This window comes from Apteryx mantelli, chromosome 1, assembly GCF_036417845.1.
Source record: "Apteryx mantelli isolate bAptMan1 chromosome 1, bAptMan1.hap1, whole genome shotgun sequence".
Lineage (NCBI taxonomy): Eukaryota > Metazoa > Chordata > Aves > Apterygiformes > Apterygidae > Apteryx > Apteryx mantelli.
Genome location: NC_089978.1, coordinates 10,507,500 through 10,524,715, shown reverse-complemented (window position 1 = coordinate 10,524,715; position 17,216 = coordinate 10,507,500).

Below are 17,216 nucleotides of genomic sequence, written 5' to 3'. Positions count from 1 at the left end.
AACCTCATGAAGTTCAACAAAGGCAAGTGCAGGGTCCTGCACCTGGGGAGGAATAACCCCAGGCACCAGTACAGATTGGGGGTTGACCTGCTGGAAAGCAGCTCTGCGGAGAAGGACCTGGGCGTGCTGGTGGACACCAAGTTAAGCATGAGGCAGCAATGTGCCCTTGTGGCCAAGAAGGCCAATGGTATCCTGGGGTGCATCAGGAAGAGTGTTGCCAGCAGGTCGAGGGAGGTGATTCTCCCCCTCTACTCAGCCCTGGTGAGGCCACATCTGCAGTACTGCGTCCAGTTCTGGGCTCCCCAGGACAAGAGGGATGTGGCACTACTGGAGCAAGTCCAGCGAAGGGCTACAAAGATGATTAGGGGCCTGGAGCATCTCTCTTATGAGGAAAGGCTGAGAGAGCTGGGCCTGTTTAGCTTGGAGAAGAGAAGGCTGAGAGGGGATCTTATCAACGTGTACAAGTATCTGAAGGGAGGGTGTCGAGAGGATGGGACCAGACTCTTTTCAGTGGTGCCGAGCGACAGGACGCGAGGCAACGGGCACAAACTGAAACACAGACACTTCCATCTGAACATGAGGAAATACTTTTTCACTGTGAGGGTGACAGAGCATTGGAACAGGTTGCCCAGAGAGGTTGTGGAGTCTCCTTCTCTGGAGATATTCAAAACCTGCCTGGATGCAATCCTGTGCAATGTGCTCTAGGTGACCCTGCTTGAGCAGGGGGGTTGGACTAGATGATCTCCAGAGGTCCCTTCCAACCTCAGCGATTCTGTGATTCTGTGATTCTGCTAATGGTTGTTCTTCATCAGAATTACCGATAGCAAATTCCCTAGAGAGGATGTACAACCAGCTGCCAGCAGTGATTCCAGTTCTGTGTCAATTGATAAAGTTAAAAAAGAAGTTCTTAAAAAACAGTGGTAGTTACTCAGGCCATGAGCAGAACAAGGGGAACAGTAAAATACTGTTGCAAAATCACTGGGAAAGCTTGTAAGATATATACTACCTGACCAAGAGCAGTGCACTACACATCAGCATTATTCAAGAGGAAGTGGTTGTAGTCTGCTGCTCTCAGAACTGTGAATCAAGAGTTAATCATCCTCCTGAAGTCACAAGACATTGTGCAGTGGTTTGAATACTTCAGCTCTTTTTTGAATCCTGACTGCTAGTTAGCTCTCTATTTCTGTCTATTTCAAAGTCATTTGACTTTAGGAGTAAAATTCGATGCTGTTAGCTCCACTGATAGTAAATGCAGGTAGGATGCATGCATTGTTTTTTTTTTTCTTATTTTTTGAACAAAAACTGCAAATCTGTCTGAAAAAGAAACACTAACCTATTTATGACATTCACTCCCTGGTTGCAATTACCCTGCCTCTTTTTCCAGCTTGTTACAAGACCCTAATTTTGCAAAACAACTTTAATGAACCTCTGCCCTTTATTTCCTGTTTAAAGCTTACCCCTTGCTCCTTTCTTCAGTCTCTATTATTACACTGCAATGATCATCAGTGTGTATGAAGGCAGTTGTCAGGTTCCAAGAAATTTTTGATGTGTAGCTAGGTTTGTGTATATGCATGAAGCATTGGTAAATGAGTAAATTTTATTACCTTTTATGTTAGCACAGTAAGGAAACAGCTGAATGCTGTTTGAAGAATAAGAAACAGTTCAGGAGCATCTATTAACATTAGTGAACAGGGGTGACTAGTGGAGATGCCACTAATGAATGCAGCTTGGCTCTTTGGCTCTCACCCTAAATGCTACCTATTATCTCTGAGAGGTATAGATAATGGGCTGGACTGTCAGCTGGATAACTATGCTTTTTATAAGATAATTTACATCTTCTGAGAAGTTTTTGGTTCTCAAGTAATACAATGAGATCACATTCTCCCAGCATTTCTCCCTGTCGGGGACCACCTACAAGAACATCTCTACAATTACTTGATTTATACTCTTACTGCTCCCATGATAAATTGAAGTTATAAAGTACCTTCCAGCTTCACAGATGGGGAACTTGGATGCTGAACACATACATGTGAGTCAGCTGAGGTCACATGTAAAGTCTGTGACGCGGCCACAAACTCAAACTTCTTCCACTATCCACCTCCCCCACCTGTCCAAATTAAGAGACTTCGCTACAAAATTATGCTTCCACAGGTTGCCATGGCCTAAATAAGGGTAGAATTTGACTCTACACATGCAGATTATTTTATTTAGCTACATACAAATACGTAGAAATAATCCAGTGTAAGTGATTGCACGGACTCTGAGTGGTGCAGATCACCCACAACTCTTATTGAGCTTTGGGCGCAGCCATGCACCCAAACATCTGATAGGAGAAACAGAACCCTGGTTGAAAAGGCATTTCAGATTCAAGGATCCTAGTCACCTGTGCAACGCAGTGTGACACCAGGGCAGCAGAGCAGAGGCTGAGACCCTACAGATAAAGTTGCCATGGAAGTTGCACGCTGCCAATACATCTCTCCATCCTGTGTGTAGCTCTCGCTACTGTGAATGAGAATTGCATAAGCACTTCAAAGGAGGAAGAGAACCCCTGAGGTTTTATGTCCAATTTGTTTTCCAATATCTAAATGACTCTCTCATTGTTTCATTGTGGCATGTTTTAGCGGAAAACTAGATCATTTCATCTTGGAAGTCTTGGCTGGCAGCTTATTCTTTAGAAAAACATATGTTCACATTCATTTCTGGAAATTAAAACTGTTGAACTATATTTAAGCTGAAAACAGTCTTTCCCAGTCCGAAGCATGCTAGGATAAGCAGTTATTGCATGTTGCTATCACCTCAGAAGTCAGCAAGACCCATAACTGGCAGTTTGACTCCAATACCGCAAGGCAAAGATCATCTAGCAAGCAAGAGACTGAGGTCTTCCTGCCTATCTCAGCAAAGTCCATGAACTGGATGGCATAACCACGTTGCCCTCTGAGTCTTCCCAAGATAAGATGGAGGCATATTAGCAGGGCTGCAACAGCAAATTTCACACCTAATCATTTCCAATGGGTACCTAAAACCCACATCTAATTTTTCTGTCTTGTCTTTCGCATTTGCTTTTGAGCAATATGACTGTAAAATCTCTCTGGATCTGTGTTTTATATTCTTTCTGGTGAAAGAAAAAAGCATACAAGAACCCAGACAGAGAGATTTTTGGTCTATCAGGTCCACACAATTTTAAGAATACACTCTAATAGATCAGATTCTTATATATATAGGATATGAGCTTCATTTCCTGAGCATGTAACAGAACTAAACTTACATATAGGTATGTATCAATAAGTACACACAAATTAGTGCTACAGCTATAACATGTTTGCTAGTGTCCTGCATAAGGTATTAAAATCTCCACTGCTAGATGAAACCAAATATTTGGACATATAAATCTCAGTGGGACTAAGGATCATCACAACTTTCTCCACTCTTCTCCCTACTTCCAACATCTTTTACCTGAAAAGCACTGACTAATTTTCCCTGTAAAATAAAACAACACTCTGCAAAAACAAACATCCACTATTAGGCTTCATGCCAGAGGAAAGGAGATCATTAGAAAGAAATAACAATTCAGGGAAGAGGTTAATTACATGCTTTCATGTACTACTAGAAAGAGCTCAGAAGTGTATGTATAAATAGCACAGATTCCTCTTCCTTGCATGTTTCATTTCTAAGTTCATATTTGATTAAACATCCTGCCAAGATTCAGTCTGAGTAGAAAACCTTTTGGCAAGATTGTATGAAATAAATTGAGAGATTCTTAAAATTAATATCGTTTCAGAACTAATATTTTTTGTGTGTACAAAAAGAAAAGAGAAAGGCTTTGAGAATTAGTCCTCACAGTGAGATCTTTTACTCTGTGGTAATGAACGATTGCAAGCCCCTGTGCTTTCACCCACGCACAGAGCAAATGTTAACTTAATGTTAAGTTAATAGACTTTGTCCAGCCTAGCTGCTGAGTAACAATAGCTGCTTCTTGCAGGCCAAGAACACAAAAGGAGTGGGTGTTTCAGGATGAATTGTTGCTTAGTCCCTTTCATCAGCAGCTCTCTCCACAGCCGGAGGACTGTATTTTAAACCCCATGCATTCCGCTTTGCCCAAGACCTTTGAACAGTACTTGGCACCGCACTTGTGTTTTAGCGTTGCATGTGCCAGGCTTTTCTCTCGATGCAGGGAACAACAGGACAACATGGATCAATTCCTGTTAACTCCAGGTGGGACATCTCCTCGGATGGAGCCCACAAGCCGTCGGGAACCCTCAGCTCACATAAGCATCAACTGTGTTCCCAAGGCTGCTCAGTGATTCAGCTGTCCAGAAATCTCAGGAATTCAGCTGTCAAGTATCACTTTAGCATTTTAGTTAGTACAACACAGTTTTCTTAAGAGGAGAAAAATGCGTAGCTTTGTTATTGGTTGCTTTAGGACAGAATATACGTGTCACAGGCACTTGCTTGAGAAGGAGGGTTAAATTGAACATTAAATACATGGAAACCTGATTGGGTTCCCATCTGTCTCTAAGCTTTAAGCTAAGCCAAAAGGCTGATGAGCTGAAAATTTTAGTGTGCACTTAGACTGTCTGTGAGCCATGATTTGTGTTTGTGGAAAATGGACCTACAACCATGCTACCTTCTTCCAGATGCTTGTGGCTAGCCTTCCGCCTCACGTAACCTTCCTCTGTACTTTCAGCCCTAGTTTCAGCTGATATCCCAGGTTGTGGCCTATTGTATTGCACACATGTATTGTGCATGTTCCTCCTGCCAGTTCAGCTGAGATGGTAATGTTTTAACCTCAGCAAGATCTGTCTGAGCCTTAAATTACATCTTTGTCCTTTTTTCTCCAGCCTGTAATTTTTCCCAAATGTCTTTTTAGGCAATGAGGTATCTGTGGACATCAGTTTGCCTGAGGTCTCCAGATTTTGTCAAGATATTAGTGATCAGTCTTCAAACTTCTTTGAGGGTTATGTGTAAGAGCAGAAATTGCTGGCTCATTATTATTATTATTATTATTATTATTATTGCCCTTATGGTATTTCCTGTTTTTCCTAATTTGATGTCTCATGAAATCACTCAGATCTTGACTCTAACTTTCCCCTCAAGTGAGGTAGTGTGTTCTGTATACAGGCAAGTTAAGCAGGAGGCACAACCCAGCCACCACCCTGAAACCTCAAGCACAAGCTGATAGCCAGAAAAAATTACAGATGACCAGTAAAGGAGATAATCCAGTGATCATAATGCATTTTGTTTCCCTGTGTTCTGATTTTTTTTTTTTTATACTTGCTTGAAAACAAAACTCAGAACAAAAACAGTGTCTGGGAAATAAGTGAAGTGAAACACTGAATTTAAAGTCATCCCGGGGAACACACGTTAAATATATTGTGAAACTAGAGAAAGCCCTGAGTTTGCAATATGCTTGGGGGGTTTTTTTGTGTTTGTTTGTTTGTTTTTAATTTCTTGCTCAATCAGAGATTTCCTGCTGTTTAGCCAATCTCCTGTTCTTTTCCTCCTAAAATGAAGGTAGGTCCTGGGGCAACCATTTTTCATGGATTTTAGCTTTTAATGCTAATGAGTAACAAATCCTTCCTAGTAGGTAAGGAGCATGATAACTATCACTATTGCAAAAGCAATCCTGACTGCTTAAATCTTCTAGTATTTCACACACACACACACACACACACATATCATTTTCAAGTTAACCTCCAGTTTGCAAGAGGATTTGACATTGTCACGCACGCAGCAAAAGGAAGCTCTTTGCTGCAAGGTTCAGTCTGTGTTCAGCATTTCTGCCTTGGGCAGGGCGGCAAAGGCGTAGAAGAGACGAGGGTCTAAGTGGGAGAGGTTGTGAACTCAGGAGGCAGAGAAACACGTAGCAGAGCAAGAATGAGTATGAAGAACAATGAATGGGCACTTCACACTGGGAAAGAGGAGGGTAAACTTCCAGCTCCTATCGTGGGTAAGCAAAGAAGGGATCCAGGTACTTGACACATGCCTGGCATTTCTTTGGGCAGAAGTGTCACTTATTTTTGTGATATGAAGGACACAGCAGCATTCAAGTCCTTTCTGCTATAAATGAGCCTTTTAGAGAGTCTGTAGCAGAAACTGTGCTTCGCCTTTCCTGCAAATGGGGGAAGGATTTTCTTGCAGCGGAAATGTTGCTGCAGGGCTGGGGAGATCTGGGCACTGCTGGCAGAACTGCTGCAGATTCACTGTTGCCGATTCTGCTGATCTCAGTACAAGTCTCCTGGCTGGGGTTTCTTTCTTCCTCTTTCAGCTGCATCCCATGGAAGTTTAACCTTTCCTTTCTCAAACACACAAAGCTGCTAGCACTCACTGCCATGCAGAAAAACATGTCTAAACGAACCCTACAACATCCCCTCCACCCAAAGCCTCAGAGAAACCAAAAAAACAAAGCAGCATGCAGCAGTTAATCCTGCCAGGCTGTCACTATACACTGGAAAACAGGGACATTTTTGCTGACCACATAACTCTTGCTCACTTCTGACAACTGCAGGCCACTGTATTTCAGCTGAATCTTTAGTTACCAAAACCAAGCATGACCGCACCTCTCCTGAGAGCTGTCCTTCAGAAGCAAGCTGGACATGTCGCTGCCCAGAAAGGCAAGAGAGCTGTGTAAACAGCCAAGGTGTATGTCAAGGCATATGTTGTCTCCTTGTAGTCATTCCTGGCAACACTGCTGTCTACAGTGTGCTGAGAAACATCAGGCCCCTGATTTAAAAGCAAAATTAGATATTTGCAGTAAGATCATGGGAGTAGAGAGGAAGGCAGCCTTTGACTGCCACAGTGCAGAGCAGCTTGATGGTCAACCTAGCACTTGGGCCAGTATGCGATGTGGGGGTGTGTGTGTGGAGGGGGTGTGGGGGGGGGGGGGTCCCCTGGGCTGGCTGTGCCTGCTGTGAAGCGGCAGATTGCGACAACACTTCAGGCTGCATGTCCCCAGAGGTCTGGCACACTTTTGCTGTATGCAAAACACTGTCTTGCTGGTACCTCCTTGAATAGGTGTTCGTGCTGACCTGCATAAGTGTTAAGGAGTGTTTTACAGGTCACAGGAGACAAAGATTTTCTCTCCTGGACAATCTAAGGAGTCTTATCTTGATTCCAAAGTATCCCAAATAACATCAAAATTTGAAGGTGCCCCTTTGAAAGGCCCTCAGCACTGCAAAAGGAAGTTGTTTTGAGAGTTTGCTTTTCTCCTGCTTTGAGCTGGCTTTTTCGGCAATATCGTGGACTGCCTGGTAAGTTCCAAGAACCTGGACTGTCATCCTCATGCACAGGGCAGGGTTCAAAACCAGAAAAGATGTCCACTTCATTTAAATAAGGCTTGGCTTCATCAGTACTCACAGCAAAAATCCCCGTGCTTCACAAAATAGTGGCAGTGGTTCAGGAACGGACATTGTTTACCATAGTCCTAGTGTGTGCCAAAATCTACTGTGGTCTTGGAATTACTGTACTGAAGTCATGATCATTTTTGGTAACTATGAGTCAAGTTATATTTGACGCAAGCCTGGAAATGTTCTCTCCAGCATCTCCCCCAGATTTCTATGAAAGCAATTATTTGGGGATTGCATGAATGCGTTCTCCATTTTATACTTCTCATTCAAAGTAACTGTGTGCTGTGAGGCAGTGATGAGAGAAGATGGATATATGCTCTCTCTGAAATAGATGGGCTGAACACTGTTCCTGATTATAGCTTCATGCACGTATTTACACTAATGTAAAATGGAGATTAGATACAAAAATTCTGGGGTATCACTCAATGCTTCAGGTCTCATTTGCCTTCTCTCCCCTCAACATTGCTGTCTTAGAAACTAGGGCTAAACATAATCTCCCCTGTGACGGCCTCACTGTGCATGTCTCCAGGGGATGAAATGGGGCTTCTGCTGCATTATGCCAGACAAAGTCTGTGTGGAAGGTGGATCAACACAGGAATGTCATCGCTATGAAAATGTGGATTTTCAGTCTCACAAAAGCCCTGCTTTGGCTTTTGCAAGCTTGCATGAGGTTACTTAATAAATTGCATTGTCACAGCTTTCAGACCATTTTTGCTTTTTAAAATAATGTATTGTTTATATTGCAACAGTACCTGGGAGCTGTAGGACTCCACTGGGGTAGGTCCTGAACAAATATAAAATAAAGAGACACCCCTACCCCCTCATGCACTATCCCTCTTTTATTATCCATGTGCCAGATTAGAAAATACCTAGACACAATAGACTGGGAGCGCAAACAAAGACATAGCAAAAAACTAGCCCCCAACTTCTTACCTAAAGTGGTGTAAAGCAGTCTTAAGGTTAATGCAAGCCAGCCCTGTGGCTCTGTAATACATCTGGCATTGCTTTCAATAAAGTAAAAATTGCTTGCAAGAAGGAACAAGCAGAGGAGAATCAAAGCAGAAATGAGAAGGGAAAAACTGAAAACAGCAAGGCAAAACAAAACAGAAAACAAAATACACTGGACAGAAGGGAGAAAAAAATGGAGACTGTTTCTTTAAAAATTTTAAGGCCCAGATATTGTTGTGGCATGTGACTCCAGCTATTGGCAGAAAATTACTTGTATAAAACAAAACTTTTGCCTCTGTTTATAAAAAGGCAAATGCAAACAAGGCAGAGGAGGTCTAGTTCAGCTTAGGTGGTGCACCTGATTTGTGGTGATTAAGACATATCTGTTGAAGCATAGATATGTGAGGGCTAGCATCACATCCCCCTGCTTTGGATGTGGTACCACTTATACCTGCATGAACTGGCATGCCTTCAGCCTGAGCTGGAAATGAGGCTCGAATTTGCTCCACCACTACCCTGCCAAACTGATTAACACTGCTGATTTTAACAGATAGGCTTCATGCTTTGATGCTGTATTTCATGTTTATGACAACTTAAGTTATAGCAGAACACCTTTGTCCCCTGTTAATTATCTCATACCAGTACAATACAGGTGTTCAAATTCATTGTATCACAAGACAATTCACTCTTTGGTCTCTTTAAAGAAAGAAAATAATCAGACTACTGAATAACAGAATCGAAGAGCCTAGTGCTGGGCCATATACTAGTATGTTTTCCTTAGGTTCCCTCTGTGGGAAACAGCAGAAACAGGAAGAAAGAGTCTCCTTCAAAAGGCAATTCAAAGCAGGAGTACAAATTAGACTCCTTAAAGTACTCTTAATATGTTTTATCTACATATTTGCTTATTATTCTTGCAGAACTGTAGGACCGGAGGTGTGCCCCCCAAGTCACTAAGCTCAGCCTGGGCCATGACAAACAGCACACCACATAATAAAAGTACTCTTGGTTCTTCCCCTTGCTTGTGATAGGAACCTTCTTCTAATTTCCCAGCTGAATTTTGACCTGGCCAGTATGTGCTCATCTGCTGTTCTGCCAGCAGTAATTTGATTTAAGATTACATACATGCCTTCTTCTCCGGTGTCATCTCCCGCTGATGCATTAACAGCCAGCAATGATATGCATGGATTTCACAATAGCCTGGATATGAGAAGTGAATGACAGAGTTGATAATAAAGTTCTTTATCTCCTTTAAACCGAGACAGACAAAATGCACTTGCAAAACATGTGATTTGGGTTGAAGTTTGATTACATCTGTATTTCAAATGAGTCGAGAAACAACTTCAGATAAAAAGCTTTTTAACTTCATGCATAAGGCTGGGTGAAAGAGGAAGAATCTAAGAGAGTTTGTTTTTTGTTTTTTTGTTTTTTTGTTTTTTTTGTGGCCCTGGTATCAAAGGAGTGAAAAGCAATTAGAGACTAAAGTCACTGATAAACGGGAAGGCAATTATAGAAAGTTTTTTGGGAGATGACATTACCTTTCTTCCTGACAACCTTCAGGTCTGATGGAAAAATGAAACATTACGGCTTGGCAGGATTTCAGGAAAAGTGTTACAAACTGACAAGCTCTTGACACAATTTAAAATGCATCATTTGTATAACTCACAAGGCAATTTGGAGTAACAAGCAAAGAAATAAAAGCCAAAAATGAAAAAAATATATACAGAAAGCATCTAGTGCTTGTTTTCAAAATTCAGGGTGGAAAAGCAATAATGAATATCTGGTGCATTCACATGGTTCTTCAGTACACAGAGAGTTTAACTGGTATTTGGCTTGAGATCACACCACACAGTTCAATATGTATATTCACCCCATGTGTTACATAAATGCAGCTTCATTTTAAAACAAGGTAGGATTTCAGCTGAGAGACAGGCAATAATAATAGAAAGGATGTATGCCCAGCAGTGTTATAATTGGAAATGTTCTTTGTTTTTCATTCATTCTCAAATAGGGGAGTACGGTACCGCAAGCCTCTTGCAGTCTGCAGGCAGCAATATATAGCAATGAAATGAGAAGTGCTGGTATTTGACTGGGAGTTTACCTTGCTCATTCTTAATTCAGTGGTTGATAAAGCACAGCAGTGGCTTGTGGGTGCCATCAGCTCACCAGATGCTAACAGGCAGTAATGGTTTGTAGCACAGTGAAATACCTTTCCACCTGCCAAGTAAATGTGCTCCAACAGGCCGTAACAGCCCCTGCTATATTGGACATGTCTTTGCCACCAATTCCTAAGGGAGGCAAAGCACCAGTGACTGATTCCTGGGTGATGCAAGTTCCCAGAAATTACATGGTTGCATGCGCAGAGACCCTGTGCGGTAGGACCAAACTTTACATTGCCATGACTGAGACAGGGCTTGACTTCATAGCACAAACAGTTTGGTTTCATAATCGATCAGCAACGGGCCATGGAGACCCACTTCCGAGGTGGGGCAGTATCCCAGCTTCAGACAGCACAGACTTCCTTGTCTGCAATAGGCAGATCTTTGTGCAAACCAGTGCTTTTAGTAAACTGCTGACTTGCACCTCAGAATAAGAAAATGTGTCAGAAGGCTGGGAGAAGTGGGTTAGATCATGAATAAATTAGTCCTAATATGGAGTGCAACGCAGCATTACAACAAATCCACCGCTGTGACTGCAGTGAAAGAGATGCTGCTGTCCCCCCTCCTCCAGCTCCTGCCTTCTCCTCTCCTGCCTTCCATCAGCTCCAGCGACCATCTAGCTGCAGGCTCAGTGGTCCGGGGAGCTGATACAATAGAAAGTTAGTCCTTTTGGGGGGAGTGCATTAGTTTTTGGCCTGATCAGTGTGCTCACCTGTCACTGCTCCATCTCTAGATCTGATTCCAGGAAAGCAACAGGAGTACCCCACCGAGCCTGGAGGAAGAGGAAGAAAGAAGCAGAGCAAGGCTATTCTTTGCATTGGCAGCCTGCAATTACACCAGCTAAAGCATGAGATCAAAATGCAAACAAACAGTGGGAAAGTGAAATGGGTTAGCACTTTGACTATTTACCTAGTTGAGAGTTGCCTGGAAAGTCTAAATATCAGAGATTTCATTGTTTTTCTTTCATTATTTTGTTTGACTTAAGACGATACAGCTGTGTTGCTGTCAGGATTACTACTTTTCACAGCCATTCAATCTCTCAGCTGATGTACACACACATCAACCTGTGGGACATATAAGACACTCCAGATTAATTTAACTTCTCCATCTTATTTTTCCCAGTTCTTAACAGTGAAAATAATAGTGCTTACCTACCCGGGTATGTGGATAATTAAATATTTCAGTTGTGTAAAACCCTTTGAAGATTAAAGTATTTGTACATATCAAGCACTTGGACTGAAAAGCTGTTCATATATGAGATGTGTTGGTTCTGAAAAATGGCATTTCTCTTCAGTGAAGGCAACTCTGAGAAGGTCACTTGAATTTTACAATTTCTTTTACCTCCTTTTACAGAATCGTGGGGCTGGAAGCATCTCCAAGAGGTCCTCCCCGTTCTCTGGCCCAGGACGGGATCACCTATGCCTGTCATTCTCCACAGATGTTTGTTCAACCTGTTCTCAGAGGTCTCCAAAGACCCAATTCCAGATTCCTCAACCTCCACAGGAAATCTGTGCCCGTTCTCCCTTATCATCAGAAATGCTTTCCCAATGTCTAACCTATTATTTCTGGGTTTGGTATAGGCATATGTCCTCCAATATATGCTGGATGTGCTCAGGGGAGATTCTTCTGACTCTAAGCAACTCAGATATATTCTTGTGGGAGTGGGCTGCCCCAAGCTGGACCCAGTCATCCAGCTGAGACCTTGTTAATGCTTTGATATATTCCATATTCTATAGATTTAAATACCTGAAGGAATGAAGACTTGAAACTTGGGTTTCTCTGTATTAAAACTTACTGAGCTCCAGGCAGTTTTGGAGATAATGGAATTTTCCTGTTGCTTTAATTACAGCAATATTTCCTGTTATGCTGCCCTAATTGTAACATTAGCAGGATATTTTAATAGTGGCTTAATCAAAATGAAATTAGCATTGTAATTTTAATAGTCATTAGAATAACCAAAGCAAAAGTTTCAAGGAAGTCTCCACCCATATTTCCCAACTTTGCAACAATAGCTCAAATTCAACATCACTTAAATCAAGAAATGATTTTCCAGGAACAAGGGGAACATGCATGCACACACTGGCTATTTAGTCAAGTATTCTGTGTATTATCTTCCAGAAAAAAATGGCAGAAGTAATAAATCATCAAGGGGCAAAAGCCAGACAAACTGACTGAAAGGTGATATTTATACTCGACTCCTGGGATCAGATTCCACTATGACTTCTGTCCTTGCACTGGTGTGTAGGGAAGCCCAGCCTCCATTGACATGCTTCTACAGCACAGCGCTTGAGCTAGTTTGGAGGTGTGCAAAAGTCCAGCTCAGTGAATTCATCCAAGTTAAAGATATCTTCCCGACCCTCTTCTTTTCTTCTTTCCTCCTCCTTCTTTCTTCTTCTATTTTTTATTTTTATTTTTTATTCAGCTGTATCAGTTTCCCATTGCATGTCCCCATGCTGCCCTGCAGACAGTTTTGTTAGCATACCCGGGAAGACGGCACACTACAGCGTGGGGAGAGGAGTGATGCTCCTGGTCAGGGAACCTGCCAGATCATTAAAACACAGGCTCAGGCTGTGCTAAAATTCCACCCTAACAGTATTTATTATTGCCATCATTATTATATTTAGGCTTTGGACAGTGGTAGCACTTTAGGAACCTACCCTTTTGACCAGAAGGGACACTAAAAAAAAAAAAAAAAAAAATGTTGAACAGATTTGAGGAAATATACTGGCTGTTTCTAAAAGGAATCTTTTGAGTAGAATTCTCCCATATTATTTTTGTTTGTTTTATTATTAATTCCTGCTTCAGAATAAAACATGAACTAAAAAAAAAAAATCTTCCTGGAAAACACTAGTTCTTTCCCAGCCAGCTACAACCTTCAGTCCTGTATTTAGACCTCCTGGGCAAAATGCTCTACCTAGTGCTGAAAGACAGAGCTAGCCTCAAAATGTACATAATTTAGATAAATATCACAACAAAGTTGAAATGGCAGCAGAGTTTGCTAATGTTGTCAGTGCACACAAGTCATGGTGAGTCCCCTCTCTACATCCCTCATATACACACTTGAGAAATCATCCTGATAGTTTTGTTCACAAAATTAATTCCCTTAATTGCTAGCAACAGTTTGAGCTGTTCCAGACAGCAATAGTGTCTTCATTTAAAATAGGGTTTTGAAGGTGTAATGAACACCTCTTAGCTACCTCTTCCTAGAAAACATCCAAAAGCAAGGCTCTGTAGCAAACAGGATGAGTTCAGTCATGCATAAAGGCATATAGCTGGTTTAAGTACCCTGCAGTAAAAACACTGGTCAAAATTTATAGTGAGATAATGACCACGCATGAATTAATGCTCTGGAAAATAAGTCTTTGACTACAGCTCTTCACTTTGTACAGGCATGTAATTATCACATTGGTCTTGCAGAGAACTATCCACAGAACAGCAACAATACTCTTAGTAAGGAGTTAATATCAGAGCTTACACAGGACCAGAAAAATGCTAGTATTGTTGCATCTTCTCAAATTAGGCAAAAGAAAATACAGGCTCAGTCTCACATTATGTTTAGGTTCTGTATTTGTTACAATTATTTCCATTACATTGTGCTAAAAGCTTCAACAGCAGTAGGGGTGACATGGTGCTGTGAGCAGCACAGTTTATAAGGAGAGATATTGGTTTTTATTAGACAGATATACTTGAAATAATTGGTAAGTTTTACTGCACAAGGACCCTTTTTCAATTCTGTTTTCCCTAAAATCAGCTTTTTGTGAAGCACTCCAGGCATGTAATCTTTGTGTTCTCTCCTTTAAAGTTGTGGATGGACCATTAGTACTCAGGTCATGGTTAGCTTCCAGACTAGGGAACAGGCCTGACTGAATAACAATCACTTTTTTTTTCTTTTTTTTTTTTTCTCCCAAGATTATTTTCAGCCAGCAGATCATTTCCTCATATCACATCCTCATATAGTGACATAAAACTTCTACTTGTGCAGTCAGCGGTGGGTCAAAGTGGCCAGGATTGAGACAGGCAAGAAACAAATGCTTAATTTGGCATTATTGCCAAATTCTGATTCTAAGCATTCAGTATGTGGTGAGCTAATCTAAAAGTTTATTGTCACGGAAAGAAAGTCTCTGTTCTTCCCCATATAATTGCTCCTGGATAGGTGGCTCAGTTAGCTTCAGTTAGCTATGGCGACCACTGGACCCTTTCTTGAACTGATCCAATTCACTAATCCAGCAAAAAGCTATTCACTTTTTCTTTTTTGGAGATTTTTAGGTGTTTATTTTTGGCTTTATTTTTTTTTGCCAGGATAGTAACTTCACTTGCCATACAAAAGAGACCAATGAATAGCAAAGCTTTGACAAGATTAGTACCAGACCACTCCCTCTTGGAGACAACAAGCCATTAAATTGACTTGACCCCTCCTGTGTTGCTTTGCCCTCAGTCTCAAGAGTTTTGTAATACAGTTGTAAAACACAGTTCAGGGAGGTCAGATAATTGATTTGATATCATTTCTGTTTCAGGAGAGCAGGTACCCTGAGTGAAATGGTCAATCATAAGTTTGTCACTGAACAAAGAAAATGTCCCATCCTACATGCACAGTAGTGCTAATTTAAGACTGTATTTCACTGGTGAAAACAGGTATGTCAGTGTGTGTGAGAAGGGGAGTTTTTTTACAAAAAAATAATTAACTCAGAAATACTGTTGGAGACAAGGCAAAGGGAATTTCTACCTTGCTCAAACAGGCAGAATAAACTGCAGCTGAAGGGGCACATTCAGTCCTAGAATAGGATTGAACTCAACAGGCTAGACTGAATTTGAACTACCTCTGCCTGGTCTCAGCGAGGATTTTAGAACCAAGTTATGTAAAATTTGCTATTTGCACTATCTATCTACAAAAATCTATGTGACTCCAAAGCAATTAAAATGAAACCAACATGTTTTTGAGCAAATGACTGAGGGCAGTGACTATAAACTGAAATTGAAAATTGAGGTTCAAAGCACAGTCCCCATTTGAACAGGCAGGAATGCCCAACCAGTGTAGTGGGGAAGAGACAAAGATACCACAAACATTTTCTGTTCCTGCATATAAAATGTGAAGGACTGAGAGACAGACATTTCCCTAAGATTGCCAGGAATTTTAGATTTGCTTTTGGAGAACGCAGAACTAAAAACTGCCTTGCTGGTAGAAGAAAAGAGAGACTGGATCATGCTGTGTAGATACCTCTCATTAGATAGGCTTGATCAGAAATGGCAAGGCACAGGCCTTGCAAGGCCTATTGCAAGTCTAGCAAAATGTAGCCACGGTTTGTGTGTGTGTGGAGGGGGGGGAGCTAAACCCAGAGCTGGTTTTTAATGTCCATAATGACACTGTTGGCCAATGCAGTCTCACTGAAGTGAAACAGCATTAGTTTTCTTGTCTATAACACAGTGGAAATTCCACTTACTCTACTCTGCCTACCAAGTTAATGCTTCAAGATACTCCAAAGCATGTTCCAAAACAAGTGAAATATATTTTTGTGTCTCTTGCCCTGAGCAAGAGCATATATTGGCTGGTTGTTCTAACGTTCAGCAAGATAACGTTAAACTAATCCCTCACTGAAAGTTTGAGAAGGAATAAAAGCAAAGTGATGGCCTTAAATTAACCTATCATTTAAAATTGTTCAAAATTATGGAAGTAATTCCAAGCTTTTGAGTTAAATCAGTATAAAAACATTTCAGAACTCTTCTAGTTTATGCCTGGTTTAGCTCGGAAGTGAGTTAGTTAAAACTAAGCTTCTGAAGTCAAAATAAGAGATTTTCACCAGTTTAAAAAAATTACTTTAAATTCATATCTGTAGTTAAACTAGTGCATTATTTTCAAAGCCAATATTTTACTATATGTACTTGTTCCCCTGAATGGCTTTTTTTTTTTTTTTTTTTTAGCTTTCTTGATTGCATATATTATTTGGGGGTTGTAAAAGTATGCACATTTTGAATCTGGAGACACAGTGAAACAACAACCACTTCCTGTTCCCACTCAGTCATGCACTGGCTTGCACTTAGTGGCTCATGCTCTTAACCATGTCAGTGGAAACATCTCTGCCCTGTAACAACACGCGTCCTGTGCAAAGTCCCTAGACATCTGAGATCTTGCATGGCACTAAGGCTTCTGCCTTCTGGGCAAATTTTGTTGTTTATCCAGGAAGCGGCCTGGGGGTGACTGCCAAATTGTACAGGGGGGTTCAGCCGTCCCTGTGCAGGACCAGCCTCATGTGGTTTCCCAGCCATGACCAGCAGCTGCTGTGGAAACTCTGAGTCACTTTGTATTGCTGAAACCTGCAGTGAAAAAGAGGTCTCGCCTTCTTCCCCAGTTGCAAGGCACTCGCCTAAAATAATATTGTAAGGTGACCAACCCTCACCGGCCTGCCCCTCTTTGAGCTTGATTTCTCTGGGCATGGAGGCAGGCCTTTGGCTTTTTTAGCAGGCCAGGAGCTCCGGGGATGCCCTGTGGGGAGAGGGATGTCAGGACACCCTTTGGAGGGGGTGCACTCTGGAGGGGAGGGTGCCCTCGGAAGGATGCCCTTTGGAGCAGGATGCCCTCTGGGGAGGAGGACAGCCTCCAGCAGAAGATGCCCCGTGAGGAGGAGGATGCCCTTTGGCGGGGGTTGGCGCGGAGCACAACGGCTGCGCCGCGGCGGGCGGGAGCCGCGCAGGCCAAGCCGGATCCAGCCGGCCCGGGGCGGGCGGGGGCGGGGCGGGGGGCTGGGGGGCGGGGCGGGGCGGAGGGGCGGGGCGG